Here is a 16,374-nt window from a genome sequence, read left to right on the forward strand (position 1 = left end):
GATCCTTATCTTGAGTCCTCTATTTTGCACAGAGGATCGGTGTCAGCTGGGTGGCTTTTTGATGCTCCTGACTTAGCTGTTTTCACTTGCCACCAATTCTTAATACCATGGTCTTTTTGCCCATTGATTGATGAAATCATTTTTGCCAAAGAAGGTCAACTACCAAAAGTAATTTTTAAAATGTTTGTGTGTTGATTTATTGGTTGAATATTTTCTCTATGAATATTGTTGGGTATTCAGTATAAATAAAACATGACTCTTCAACCTAAATATTTAAAGCCTTAGGAGGGAAAGAAGACATAGTCGTGTCTATTAAGTCTAAGGCTGTCCTCACTCACGTAGTGAGGGTAGAAAGATGTTCTGAGATCAAAAAGGAAATGTCTCCAGTGGTAAGCTAAAAGCATATGACTGGGTCAGTAGGTGCAAGCACTGGTGTTTCCTAAGAGCATTTCAAGGATCAGGTGACTTCTTTAAGGAAATTAATCTTGCAGCCCTGGCTTCAGGGACAGAGGTAAGGGGCTGTGTGTGTGCATGTGTGTGTTATATAAGGCAGCTCTGCTATGCCTTAGGTGAGAAACAATGAAAGGGTGACAGTGAAAATATCACACATAGGAAATGTCACTCACAAAGAGTCTTGGCAAGTGCTTTGTTATAGTAGACAAAGGAAAAAATAAGCGATATGTATGAATTCAAAGTCTTCAGCCTGTGCCTGTGATAGAATGGGGCTATCGTTAACAGAAGCACATAGGTGATTTCATAATGGGGAAGTACTGGAACAGGAAAAATGAATACAGTTGAAAATGCGTCTTGCTGCAGAGGTGATTTAGGAGACGTATTTTAGCGAGTAAAGAAAGCCAAACAAAAAAACTGGCAGAGAGGGAATGATTTTATTAGCAGAAAGGAGTTAGCTGAAATGTTGGATGAGGCTAAGTTCAGGGAGATGAAGGCTGGAATGAGAAAAGAGGTGAATGCCTCAATTCAGAGGTCCAGGAAAAGATAGACACTTAGCAGTTGGAAGTAGATTAAGACTCAGTAGCTAAGGGGCTCAGGAAAGTGAGAGAAAAGGAATTTCAAGAAGGATAAAATGATGGGCAGTGGACAGTGCTTTCATTAGTATGTGATAATCCAAGAGAAAAGTCAAGGAGAAGCCGGTGGGTCCAGCAGTCAGCCCATATTGGTGACACCTTTTTGGTGGAGTATTATGTAGCCATTAAAAGTAATGCCATGGAAATAATAGAGCAAAGTGTCAAATTTGCTTATAATATTATGTTCAGTGAAAAAAGTAAGTATGCTTATTTTAAAGAATGTCAGTAGGGGGTTGGGTAGGGGAGGGGGATAGGAGGTAGAGAAGAATGTGAGGTACTCAACAGTAATTGTATATGATTAGCAGCGGGTATGAGTGGTTTCAGTGGCCGTTCTTGCATTTAGATGTTTTTAAATCACATTGGCTCTCCAAGGGAAAAACATTGGTACTACGGATTGGCTCTTTGATTTTTTTGTGTTAATGAAAAGAGAATAAAGACTTTTGTGTTTTTATTTTGTATCAAGCTTACTGGGATAAGACTGGTTAACAAAACCATACAAGTTTCAAGTGTGCAACTCAACAAATCATCGCGTATCACATCATGTGCTCTTCACCCAAAGTACAGCTTCTTTCCATCCCCGTTTGTCCTCCCTTCCCCCCTTCCAGCTGCCCCCAAGAATAGAGACTTTAAGTGAAGCATTCATTTGGAGAAAAAGCCAAAGGAAGTCTTGGCATGTCCCTGTGGGAAAGAAGGTCTGTGGGGGGTCAGACCTACAATTTCAATTTTATTTTACATGCAGATGGCTCAGGTTGAGCAAAAATGACCTATCATGTTGAAATAATGTTAATATGCATTTTATTGGCTTTTTATTTATTTGAATGTTTAAACATTTTATAACTGTACAGAAGATAAAAGTACCAGAAGTGTATAACAAGTTTAGTGCTTGTGAGAGTTCATGGTATAGATCGACAGACAGATGATAAACTTTTTTTAATTTAAAAATAGGTCCTATATTATACAGAGATTTGATCAATATTGCTATGATTTGGGGCTAATAAAGATTTGAAATGTGGCTTGTCCAACTGGGATACACTGAAAATATAAATACACTCTAGATTTTGAAGACTTTTTATGAAGGACAAAAGTAAATGTTTCATTAATAATTTTTAGGTGGATCATATATTTAAATGATGCTATTTGGTATATATTGGGTTAAATTACATGTATTTTTAAAACTTAATTTTACCTCTGTCTTTGTATTCTTTTAAATGTGACCGCGAAAATTCGTAACTCCTGTATGTGGCTCTCAAGACCCTTCCAGTGCCGGCCTGCAGCACATTCAACCTGGCAGCTAGGCCTGCCCACCACCGATAACCACTGTGTCCACTGCCAGATGCGCCCCTGTTTACTTGCACTTCAGAGGCCAAGGAGTGGAAGGAGCCTAGTACTGGGATAGGGATGGGTGAATGGTTTAATGAGTCTTTCTAACCACTGCCTCTCAGGAAACACTTCTGTGCACAAATCAAGTGGGGCTAATTTGGCAGCGCCTAAAGTATTGCCACTTAGACAGCAAGAGGGACCTGACAATGAGTTTTCTGTAAATAAAGGATACAGATCACTTGGTCTTAAAGGCCCCTCATGTTAGGATGACACAAGAGAGGATATCAGACTCTTCTTCGCAATGTTTTCTTGGGAGTGTTCCTTTCCCTTTCAATATTTACATGATGGCTCATAACCCACCTAAGTCTGACCAGTCCTCTAAGGACATCCAGTCTCATGTTCCTGGTGAAAGTTTTACCCTTCACAAGTTCCCCACAATTCAGGACTCACTTGCCTTCTAAGCCAGTAATACTGGTCTTGTGTTGTAGGTAAGCACTTTTGTGTGTTAGCTTACTCATCAGCCGTCCCATTCAGTGGAGAAGTGTTTCATGCCTTGACTCCTCCAGCACAGGGTTGGTTTTCTGCTAGTAGCAGCCACTCAGCAACTGAGTTGAATCAAATATATTCTTTGAATGGTGAGGAGTCATGCATATACACACAAACACACAACTTTACGAGGAAAAATACAAGTGCACATATAACATTAGCTGATATGCAAATGTCTGTTAAAGTAATGTAAGTTGAACATGTGGGAAATAAAAAATGAGTTTAATAGATCTAGCCTACCAAACATCATAGCTTAGTCTAATCTACCACGACCATGCTCAGAACACTTAGATTAGACTAGAGATGGGCAAACTCATTTAACTCAATGAGTACACTGTACATATTTGGTTGTTTACCCTCATTTGGTTGTTTACCTGGGTTGTTTACCCAGCCATGATTGTATGGCTGACTGGCAACTGTGGCTCACTGCTGCTGCCCAGCATTTTGACAGTATCGTACCACATATTACTGCCCTGGTAAAAAATCAAAATTCAATATGCAGAGTATGGTTTCTACTGAGTGTATAGCACTTTTGCACCATCATTAAGTCTACTTGTCTTAAGTCAAGTACTGTCTGTGGTAAGAAAAAAGAGAGAGGCTGAGAATGAAGGGAAAGTGAATCTCCTTTATTTCTCCTGTGTCTGTTTGTGTATGTGGCCCAGATATGTGAGCATATTTCAGTGGAGAAATATCTAGATTATGCCAATATGTGCAATATTTACAAGTCATAAAATGTGGTATTCCTTTTTGCTTTTGCCCTTGTATCATGGTCAAATCACAATCTTTACTTCTTCTTGTCCCTAAAGCTTGGAAAGGTGATGTAGGATTTGACTCACTGCCTACTAATGGATTCATCATCTAATGTATGTAATCAAGACTGGAAAGAAAAGAGTAAGAAGGAAAACAAGATTAAGCCCTGGCTGGCATAGCTCAGTGGATTGAGCATGGGCCTGTGAACCAAAAGATTGAGGTTCAGTTCTCAGTCAGGGCACATGCCTGGGTTGCAGGCCAGTCCCCAGGAGATGCACAAGAGGCAACTGTACATTGATATTTCTCTCCCTTTCTCCTTCCCTTCCCCTCTAAAGATAAATAAATAAAATCTTAAAAAAGAGATTAAGTAGTCAACAGTGGACTTACTGGTTGAGGCCAATTTCACATATATCAAAATTTCTAATTGTTGTTTTGAATTGGAAGAAACACAGATTGATCAGAAATTTCAAGAAAGTTTCCTCCAAAATATAACCTAATTTCTGTTGGCTATAAGGAAGGCAGTTGGAGTAAATGTTTATGTTTGATAAACTTTAGAAACAAAAAGATATCCTCCCTAAAACATTCCCATTTTATTTAGGAAAAAATGCACCGAGCTTTTTCATACAATTAAAGGTGAGTGATATAGTCTCTATTCACTGCCCATATCTTTAATTTCCTCACGAGATGGCCCAGGGTCTTTGGACTTCCCTGAAATGTGCCATCAAGACCTAGGTGAAGTCCAGTGAGAGTTGCGAGAGTGGCTAGTCTCACTCAAAAAATAAATAACTGGGTTATCTATCACATGTTACCTGAGGATCAGTGCTATGTATCTCCTGGGCTCACTCTCTGGAAAGCAGCTTTTTCTGTTGTGAATATACTAATAAATAAGATTGCAAAAGTAGGATTGTTTTGCCTAAAATAATCAGTTATTCACTTTTTGAGATTGTAAGGCCATTTCCAATCAATGAGAAAAACAAACCAGTCACTTCCTGAGTGAATATGTAATATGTCCCTTCTTAATATATATAATTTCAAAGCATAATACAATGACTGGTATGTACATATCTGGTGAATGACAGAGATTTAGAATTCAACCAGCTCTGTTTCTTAAGAGAAGTTATTCTGGGAACACTGGGTATGAGAACTCATTGGGCGATATGGCTGAGTGCTATTTTGTAGTTAATTGGTATTCAGCATTTATGCATTCCTTCTTCTGATGTGCTTTTCTGTGTTACAAATTCCAAAAATATTAGGACAATATATCCCAGACTTCCTAGGAGCTAAAGTTTGGGGAAGTTTTTTGTTTCTTTGTCTTTGTTTTCCCAAAGAGATGGGAAATCTCTTGCTCCCTTGAGCAAGATTTGGAAGGCGGAAGTGAGGTGAGGCACCTTCCTGCTGTTTGACTGTTACTTCTGGTTAGCAAGGCTGGAAAGTTGGAGTTTATCTGAAGCAGCATCTGAATATTAAGTCTCTAAATCCACATAGAATAAGAGATGGTTGGACCAGTGGTATTGGTGTGTCTTTTTTTCTGGTGTTCAATCAGCCCCAAGCTCAGTGAGAGACTATTGAGGATGCAGTGACTTCCTTTCCCTGGTTTTCTGGTTCCTTGGTCATCTTGGTAGAGGAATGTTCTTGAACTCAGTCATGTCAGAGGGGCTTCCTTTTATACTCTAGTTTATTGTTTTATTTATCTAAACTCAGCTCTACCTGCTAGCCAAGGTTCACATGCTGGTAATAATGAAACTTTTCCTGGCCCCAAGCTGAGAGTCCCACAAACTGGTGAATTGTGTTCATAGATAATGTTAGTCATGTTTGTTGATCCAGTTCTACAGATTAGTTTTTCAGCAATGAATTTGTTAAGTGGCGTATTTTTCTGGGCTTTTATTAATAAGGTTCTGAATAGGATAAACAAAGCCTGAGCTCTTATGCAGTTGAATTGTAGTAGAAACATAAAATAAAATATTTTTGAATGAATAGGATAATTTTAGAGAAACATGAAGTGACAATTAAGCACAGGGATATAATAGATACAGGGAGAGAGGTTATTTAAATTAGGAGTGATATCTGAGCTGAGATCTACAGGACAAATAGAAGTCAGACATGAAAAACTTCACACAAAAAAGGTGTCCCTGGAAGGAAAAGAAAGTAAAGACATTCTAAAACGTGCATGGACTTGGTATGTTTGGAGAACAGAGAGGAGGCAGTAACATCAGAATTTGGTGAGTGAGGGAGAGAAGTTTACGAGATGAGGCTGGAAAAATAGGTAAGGCCATACTGCATAGAACCTAAAAGGTTGTGATCAGGAGGGGAAATGTTATTTAAAGATGGGAAGTCATCACATTACTCACTAAAGAAATTAACTCAATGTACCTTACTTTTTAAGAGGATCAGTTTGATTGCTGGGTGAGAATGGACTGTAAATATCCAATAGTGGAAGAAGGGATGTAAGTAAAGGTATTCTTGCAGGAGTCCAGGCAACCCGTGATTGTGCCTTGTACGTGTATCTGTGAATGCTGAGGGGAAAAATTGGGAATGACATATAGGCTGTGTTAGCCCAAGCAGTTGGATGAATGGTGGGATGATTTACTGAGATAGAAAAGACTCATGAAGCAAAAAAAAAAAAAGGGGGGGGGGAGATAAAGAAAACAATAGACAGAAGATCAGCTGGTAAAATGATCTAAGTTCTTGCAATGTCCCAGCATCTGAGGTCATCATGGACATGACCTTGGGAGCTGAGCAGCTGTATGTCCAAATCCTAAAACACAGATAGTTCTCTTGCCTTGGGAAATCTACTTATTTCTTCTAACCTCAGTCAACTCTTCTAGAAACTATGATAAGAATATTTACTCCATGTGGGTGAATGTAAATCAAATAGCAAATGTTTGGGGGAAATAATGAATAATAAAATATCACAGCTTACTTTTCTGAGTGCATGAAAGATTAGATACCCTAAACAACTATCCCACCCTAAAGCAACAAAATTTTTTTGAATAAAATATAAGTATAGTTTTTTAGAGTGCATTTTAAAATGCACTACTAAGGTGGCATACAGGTTCAGGAGCCAAAAACCAGAATAAAAACTAGACCCTAGCAAAGAAAGTTTGTTCACCCATGGGCTTCTGTGGACCTTGGTATCCTGAGTTTCCATTTTGATCTGGTGAGGAGAGCAAGCCAAAGGAGACCGTGCCTAGAGCCCATGCAACATGGGTGGTCTATGCCTTCTATGCATAAAACCTAAACTACAAAGACTTAGAAATAGACACCGTGTCTGCAGGAACGTGCATCAAGGAAACCGTCACAGTTTTATCTTAATGATGGATTGAAGAGAAAATAATTTTCTCCCCTAATGTTTGTAATGATTTAAAAAAACCTTCTGTGAGTCTGTAGTCCATATTTCATGTGCCTGTATCTTCTAAAATACCTCAAATTAGACCTTTTGTTAAACCTGTGAAGTTGGATTTTGTCTACCAGTAGAAACACAAGAGATTTCTCTGTGAGTGTGTATGTGTGTGTTTAGCCAGCATCAGGGATCCCTACAGGTAAACACTCAGTGTACATGAGCTCCCAGTCAAAAATCTTAATAGGTGGTAGCCTTTATCATTATTATCATCACAAAAAAAGGCCTCTCAGCCCTGACTGGTGTTGCTCAGTGGGTTGAACACCATCCTGCACATCAAAAGGTTGCTGGTTCAATATTCCACCAGGGCTCATGCCTGGGTTGCAGGCCAGGTTCCCGGTTGGGGGCACGCAAGAGGCAACCAATCGATGCATCTCTTGCACATTGATGTTTCTCTTCCTTTCTTCCTTTTTTTGCCATTGCTCTAAAAATAAATAAAATTTTCAAAAAAAAAGAAGAAGAAGAAGAAGACTGTTTCAGACCTAGCCACAGCATTCTAGATCATACAGGGACTGGGAACTGCTCTCTTGACGCCACCCTTGGATGTCTATTCAGTACTGCAAGTGGAGCATAATTAAAACCTAAGCTGCGAGCCCTGCTTCCAGCCTGGTCTTCAACTTGCTTTGCCTTCCAGTGAGTTCTGTCTACAATCACTGAAATAGAGAGCTCAGAAAGCTCAGTCTCATAGCTTACACAGCATGGCTGCCCCACTTCCTCCCAGGGGGCGTTATGAAATTCTCTCCAAAAATCTGTTTCTTCACACTTGTTCTTCTTGCACTCATACACTAATCATGTAGTGCCCGGTCCATATAAAAACATTCAAGACATAGTTGTCAAAAATATGAAAGAAATTCTTGAGGTTGGAGGATGAAAAACTGAGGCATGAAGTTAAAAAATCAGCTATGATTATTTGGTGACCAAAATACGTTTAGTAATTAACAATAGAGACAGAGGGTTTTGTTGTTGTTGTTGCTGTTTGTTTGTTTATTTGTTTGTTTTGAGAACGATGTTAGCCTCAGAGTTCAGAAGGAGCTATTGTGAGGGAAGGATTTCATTTTTGTGCCTCTAAATATTCATAAAACCTGAGTCAATGACTGAATTGATCCCCTATTTAGACTCTCTGGAGAACCACATTTCAAGTCTTCCCTTGATGATAATTTGCAACTGATACTCTCCTATTGTGAAAGTGAAAGCTCTGTCATCTACAACTGCTGTGATGATCTGGCTTTCACAGACGTGTTTAGGAAAGGAATGCTCCTTGGGGCAAGGACTTTGTTGTTATCAGCACTGTTCAAGCTGAACTCTTTCGCGCTGGGTATATTATTGCACCTTACAAGGAACAACAAAAAACATATCAGGTCACCTTTGCTAATTCATCTAATTGTTTCCATTAATAATTCATTTTAATTTTGTTTAATTAAAGTTATAAAGTGTGCTGAGCTGAAGACACCCTGTGATTGGTCTAAACTAAAGCAGCTCTGAGCACCAGAGACACCTGAGGGACTCACAACTGGCATCTCTAGATGTGTTCTTCCTTTATGAATGTCTTTTGCAAAATTATTAAGCCAAGCTTAATTTTATGACTAAGTCACAGAATTATAAGGATTTTTGAACTTTCACAGATGAAATATTAATTTGACTGAGAGATGTAAAACTTCTACCCAGACACACACTTGGACCCTTATCAATATTATCCAGTGCCTGTGTCTTACTAGAAAGAAGGTCAGTCTAAAGTCAAAGTGGGCAAGGTAAGCTGGAATTTGTTTCCAGACCATAATGGTTCACATTTTACATGATATGCATATGTCCTTATTTATTCTCATTTTTTTGCATTGCAGTTTCCTGGGTCTGTAAGGGGTTTATTTTTAGACCAACCTATTCCTGTTCTTCCCAAATCTATACAGGCATAAATACTGTTATGTTTATAAAGATACTATGCTTGAAGTAAAAAATAACAGGCACCTTCTATTGAACTATCCCTTTACACTTTCTAAAGGATTTTTTTCTCTCAACATCAATTGTTTCAAGAGCATTGTTATATTACTGGTTCCATTTAGTGTACATACATGGACAATGAAGGTAAGTGGAATGCAAGCAGGTAGTTGCCTCAGCCCACAGACATTACCTTCCAATAGTGTTTTTGTGCCCTTCCTTCAATTCTAGAGTCCCCATTTGTCTTCTTTCTCTTCTACCAAGGTGCCAGTAATCACTGGATACTAGGTAAATACGTACCTTCTCAGCCAAATGCACACCCCACCTCTCTTTTTTGCCAGTCCATTACCTTTAATATCATCAATCCCTTACAAATGAGCATATGCAAATATACACACATGTGCACGGACACACACAACTCACAGCCCTGAATGCACAAATAGAATTTTAAGTATAAGTTGCAAACTTCCCTATTATTTCCCAGATACATGAACAGAATAAAGAAGTCCAGGAACTTCTGTTTACATAACATGAATGTAGCAAAAGCGAGTGCTTAGACATAAAGTAAGTACCATTTTTGCCTTTGTAAGACCAGCTGACTTGTTTAGTTAATTGCCTAGATCACTTTAACACGTTGGAATGAATTTGTGCAGAAATAAACACTAGTAGGTGCTCTGAGGTGTGGCAGAGAAGGAACTTAACTTGACATCACAGTCTTCCCTCTGCGATAACTGGTTGTGTGATTTCTCTTTCTTACCCTTGATTTCCTTTCTAAAAGAAAAAAAAAGAAAAGCAAAAACAAAATAAAAGAAATTTAAATTAGATGACCTCTAAGGTCTGTTCAAGCCCTCATATTCTGTGATCCAATAAGGACATATTTTCTGTTCTCCACAGAGTGGGCAACACATTCTTTGAGAGGCTCTAAATGTATCTGAAAGTGGTTCTCAGAAATAGAGTCAGTATATTCACAGTCCTGCCTGAGGGCAGAGTGGGGTTTTTACATCTCGACAAAGCATTTTGGACTAAGCAGCCCTTAGAGTTGGCACAGCCATACATACAGGATACCATGCAGTTGGCAACTCACCTTATTTCAAGAGAAAATGATTCCTGGGTGTTCTCTTTTTACTGAATTTTTTGAACTATAAATTCCTTGATTTTTCAAACCCTCTCCTTTAAAGGAAACAAAAAATAAAGCAATAGAACCATAAGAGCTGTTTGCCAGAGTCGCAAACTTTGGACAGCAAGTCCATTTTCAAAAACTCTCCGACTCTGCTGATTTCCCGGTAGACTTGATCCTAATCACAAGCCTGATTTGGCACAGTGGGTCCTGGATAAAGAGTAAATCGAATGCAATGTATGAAAAGAAGAAGCACCCTGTACATTTGAGCAACTCCAACTTCTTCACCCCTGGGCCCATTTTAATACATTTAATCCTCTTCTTTCAGAGCGCTGCTCTTTTAATTCCATTAAATTCAGACAATTTGTTTAGCATCTAATGAAGTATTAGGTATAGGGGAGCTGAGGATAAAAGGTGAGTGAGTGGGCTCCTAGCTCGAAGATTGGCATAGTCTGTTTGGAGGAAATAGCTTTATTACAATACTCAGAATACCGGGTGCTCTCTGCTGTGGTAGAATGATGTACAACTTGCATGATTACCATGGGAGAACACAAAGAAAAATTATTTTTTCCTGAGAAGAGGAAGAATTAGAATGAGGAAGACTCCAGAAAAGTATGTTTGATCTCAGCCACTGAATGAGTTTGAGAAACCAATCAGTTAAATGAAATGCGTTGACTACCTTTTGAACGCCCACCCTAATGTGGAAAATGTAGCTTAACCCAATCCCTCAAAGAATGAGTCGTAGACGGGTCTTATAGTTACAGAACAGTCCAATTCTAAACAGTGCGGCACTATCTGTGGTTGGGTTCAAACAGAGAGTGAGTATTCTAGGATGGGAATTAGATAAGACTTATGGATAGAGAGGAAGAAAAACCAATAGCTGATATTTACTGGTTATTTACCATTCTTTCTGCTACTGCACACTTGTCCATGTGTGACTGCTTGTGTGTGTGTGCATGTATGTGTAGTGGGGGAGACACCTAAGGGTATCAGAACAGATGTGAAGGTGACCATGTTTAAGAGACAGTGGTGAGATTTGTTTGGCTAGAGCAGAGGAATATATCCGAAGAGTTTGCAGAGGACAAAATAGAGAAGAGGGATTGGAAGGGATCCATTTGACAGACAAGAGTTCTTCAGCAGTGTATAGAAAGGGCTTAAAATAATAGTCTGTGGGAAGGCAGGGGGTGTGGCAATAATTCATAATTGAAGGATCAGACTCTGACTAGGCTGTTGGGCATAGATGGTGTAGGAATAGAAAAGGGGTATTTTTGCTTGTTTCTTATTTGCTTCAAATAGAATGTAGGTGACTTTTGGCTGGAAATATGCATACTAACATGTTTTTATCCTCACCACCTGCTTCTCTTTGCGAGTTTATAGCAATGAAAGATGGCATACAAAAGACAGCTCTGAAAGAGATGAACAGTGCAATTTTTACCAAGGTCTTTTCTTGGGTCTTACCATGGTGAGAGAGAGTTCTAGAAGTTGAAGTTGTCACAGGGAGAAAAGAACAGTAACTTGAAATAATCTGTCTAAAATTAACAATGAAAGTTCAACTGCTGACCTTCAGGAAACTAATTATTGATAAACAAGATCCTTCTTGCATCCAAGACCTGAATAGACCATCAGTGCCCAGTATACCTGACCTGGCTACTCACAGAGGAAACAAGGAGCTCAGAAGCAAGGGGTAATGGTTAGGAATCCAGTCCCCAAACCAGCTGCCTGCATGCAAATCTCACCTCTGATAAGCTGAGTGACCTGTGGCAAATCTCTCTGTTAAGGAATGAAGGTAATAATACCACTAACTCACACTTTCGTTGCAAGGGTTAATATATGAAAATTTCTGAGAAACAGTGCCAGGCATAGGAAGAGTTGTTAAATGATTACTGTTACTATAATTTTTTTCTTATATATAGGAGGCATTATCAGATATTGTGGTAAATCCCTTTAAAATTCTTCTTACCTTCCCAGGCTCCACTCCTCTACTCCTTGTAGGATCGATCGTCTTGTTAAAATCAATTAATTGTATTGAGCCCCTGGTACGTGCCAGCAATTTTTGTACATCCTTTGGTTTGTTTCATATGATCTTCTAATTCTTCGTCCCCTTGCAGATACTGGGTCTCGGGGATTTTAAATAACATTATCAAGGCCACACCACTATTAAGGATTGGAGTATGGTTTTGAATCCTTTGCTAGATCATTCCAAAATATCCCACCCCATCACTTTCTAAGGAAGAAGCCTGCACCCAGAGAACACATGTGGAAACTCACTTCATTTTGGCTAGAGGGGTGGCAAGACTATACCAACCTCTGCTAGGATATATTACTGATCCTTTGGGGGAAAGACTGAAGGGTAAACAAAGCTGTGTTCATACATTCCTAGGTAACTGGAGATGTAGTATACCCAAACCATTGGACATTGGACTAACTTGTCAAGTACCTCCCTTCAGCAAAACCTGTTGAGAAACATCAAACTCTAACATCATTCATTGGTTATAGATAGTGTATGTCTTTCCTGTGAGAGATTGTTGAATCTGCTTCTAATGCCCCGGCGGAATCAAGTGATTAAAAGAATAGCCAGACATTTTCAAAGGGAAGAAAATTGTATGATATTCTCTATTAATATGTACTCATCAACTGATGACTGGGTAACCAAGTGTGGCATGTCTATACAACAGAATATTATTCAGCCATAAAAGGAATCCGTGATATTGATTCACCTTGGAAATGTTGTGCTAATTGAAAGAAGCTGGTCACAAAGGAGCACACACTGTGTGATTCCATTTGGAGAAAATGTCTACAACGGGCACATCTGTGCAGAATAGAAAGTCAGTTAGTGTTTGCCCACGTCTGGAGAAGGGGAGCATGTGAGACTGTGAACTCTTCATTGCAGTGGAAGTTGTGAGGCATTCAAAGCTGGAAAAGAGATAATTTACTCATATTTTTAAGCCACCTCTTGGGTTTCCATCAAAGTAATGATATGGCTACCACATTCCTGGACTCTTTTTCACCTTTAATTAAGTTTTGACGATGTCTACAAGTTTGAGGAGTGTGACTGACATTTTTGTGAGTATTTTGGGATAATTAAGGGATATGAGGTTTCCTTTGGAGGTAATAGTAATATTACAAAATTGATCAGGGTGATGGATATATAACTCTGTAAAAAAAGCCACTTAATTGTACACTTAAAATGAGTGAGTTATATAACATTTGAATTTTACCTCAATAAAGCTATTAAATGATTTAACTATCCTGTCTTGAATGCTCATATGCGCAAGACACCCCACTGGACAAAGGGGTCAGAGATGACAGTGTTGGTGGAGCAAGAAAAAGGCTGGACCCTGGGCCACTCCTCTTTCAGAAGGACTCTTGACAATGAAAGCAGGCTATTTCCACGTTCTTAGTCATGACACCTCAATAGGGAGAAAATGGAGAGACATGTTTTGTTTCGTATGCATGTTGTCTCAGGCCAACCTGGCTTATTTCCATATTCTCCTTTTTATTTATGACTAGTCTTACATCTGATGCTGTAAAGTGCTCCTATTTTAAATCAGCATAGTCTTAAGAAATGTTGGTGACAACTACGCTCTGTTTTTCGGTCTTATTTACTACTCTTTCCCAAGCCTTAGTATTTCCTCTGGCTCCCACGCCACTAATTCCTTGTGCGAATTTGTCAACACTTCAAATGATCTCCAACTCTGCTGCCTCCCATATATTGCTTAGCCAACATATACCCACTTAGCTCTCTTAATCTCCCTCATAAGTAGATTCCTCAGCCCCTTAATCACCCCCGCTCCTCTTCCCTGAATCCTTTCCAATGTGTTGACATCTTTCTGGCACAAGGGTGCCCACAGCCATATGCTTTCGGCACCCGCTCCCCTTGGCCTCCCACCAGAAATGGAAGTTGGCCGATGTCAGAACAGAGAGTAAGACATTTATTTGATTTAACTTTTGATTATGTTCACTTCTTAAGATGACGGTTGATTACTAGTGATGGGATTGGCCAGGCGTTGCGATTCAGGGCACGTCTGAGATGGAGGGAGTTTATGTGTGAAGAGCAATAGCATGTAACTTGTGTTTCTCCCAGGAGTCGTCACTTTCCAAAACAGATGAAATCAGGAGCTTTGGGAAATGGTCATATTTTAGATTAGCATCCGAAAGATTGTTTCTATTTCTATAGCCTGAATTCCAAAATTGGATTTAACCTTCTATAATTCTAGAATTTTGAAGTTAGAGAACCTTAAGATTTCCATAGGGAAGATGATGCTGTCAGCGCTGAATCCTCTATGGCAGAGGCTTTGAATGTAGAAAGTTTACCCACCAATTCTGGGTTAGAAATTCTTTACTCAGTGTGATGGGAGCTGTGAGGCATTCAAAGGTGAGAAAAAAAAAATCAATTTATGTGTATTTAAAAACCTCCTTCCGGATCCATATCACAATACTGGTTGTATGGCCTTCATTTTAGGGAATATTTTTTATTTTTATTAGTCTTTGGCAATGTTTATATGTTTGTGGAATTAGACTTACATTTTTTGAACCTAGAAAAGATGATTTCTCTAATGATAAATCAAGTGGTATTCTAAGATCTTTGAGAAGAAAAATCTGTCTATAAGTAAGTTTTGTAAGAGAGTATCAGTAACTAATTTGTTCAAAATTTAAGAAACTTCTGACAAAGTTTTTTTATTCATTTAACCAATAGCTACTGAGGGCTTGCAGTGTCCCTGACACTGTCTTAGACACTGGAGCCACAACACACATATGACGTGGTTCTGACTTCAGGAATCGAACACTATAAAAATAACTAAGGATACATGGATGCAAGAGGAATAAGGAGGGTAAAATTCCGTGTCATGGGAAGACAAACACAAGTGGTTTGCTTCTTAGACGCAGGACAAAAACACCTCCTTGACTCCCAGATATCTCCTTAATGGTGGTCAGTGGCATGAACCTCAGCTATGAAGGCTTGCGCATTACCTAGACCAGTATCGAATATACATGTTTCCTTAATATAATATGGCATAATTATCACAATTGGCAAGCCAAATCCTGTCTCTGAAAGTGATACCAAGAGACCATATTGCATTTGCTCAAGTGGGCTATATTAATCTTTCCAATGTACAAGGCAGATGTTTAGTCTAGGATGAAAGAAAGTAAGAAAAAAGAACTTGCTATTAGTGACAAACTTGTGTCAAATCCAGCTGGAAGTGATGGAGAGCAGGCAGATGGGCGCTCCCATGATAGGCAACATGGAGAGATCTTTCAGCGGTCATCAGAAAAAATGAATCCGAGGTTTAAGCTGTAGAAGGAAATATATGAAGGAGTCAGATGCTCCTGCCCCTTTTTCCTCTCAGAATAGATGGGCATGCAAAAGTCAGAAGAAAACCTGCAGCAAACTGCTCAGAGAGTAGCCTCTTGGGCTGTTGGACTATAACTTCAGTATTCTGCACCCTAGTAGAGGGGGCCCTTAACTACCCTGGGAGTTTGGTTTTACTTTTTCTTGCAAAGAGCTATCTCTTGTGTTCCCAAGTTTTGAATTTTTCTATGGATGTGGAAGACCCCCTAGTGTTTCCTGAGGTTTACCAGGAGCTCAGCATCACCTTTTTTTTCTGGGAAATAGGTCCAGTCTGACTCAATTCTTCTTTGCTTGGGCTGACTCCTTAGCTTCTAGCTATCAGCCTATCAGAGTGTAAGGTATGTCGTCACTGAAGGCACGGAGTGCTCACAGGAGCAAATTGTGGTACAAGAAGAACATAGGTTGAAAATCTAGTTAGTTTGGACTTTTCCTCAGTCTTCTTCAAGGAAGATGTTTCAAGATTTAGACTTTGGGAGAGTGGGTGAGCTTTGTGTGCTCCCTTCACTCCTGAAATGGTTATCCTTTCTTAATTTATAGATCAACTCATATGAATGACCTCACCAGCTAGCTACCCCCTGGGTCAGAAGCAAGTCCATCCTCCCCGACCTCTCTCCACCAGGAAAAAACTTCACATCTTCCACAGGAGCATGTATGTATCCACTTTTCTCCAGAAACAAAACAGTAGAATGTAGTGCTATATAGCGGAGTTTTGTAGTGTTACTACAAAGTACAGTGTTCAAGTCTCACTCTAATACTTGCTGGCTGGAGGCCCCAATGTCCCCATTGGAAATTGAGAGGATACTATGATCTCAATGGAGATAGTGCTATTTACTAACTAAGGTTAAAGTGGGACTTAAACAAGCTTAACAATGCAGAG

Source organism: Sturnira hondurensis, unplaced genomic scaffold (assembly GCF_014824575.4).
Source record: "Sturnira hondurensis isolate 20B ecotype Veracruz unplaced genomic scaffold, ASM1482457v3 Scaffold0001872, whole genome shotgun sequence".
NCBI classification, from domain to species: Eukaryota; Metazoa; Chordata; class Mammalia; order Chiroptera; family Phyllostomidae; genus Sturnira; species Sturnira hondurensis.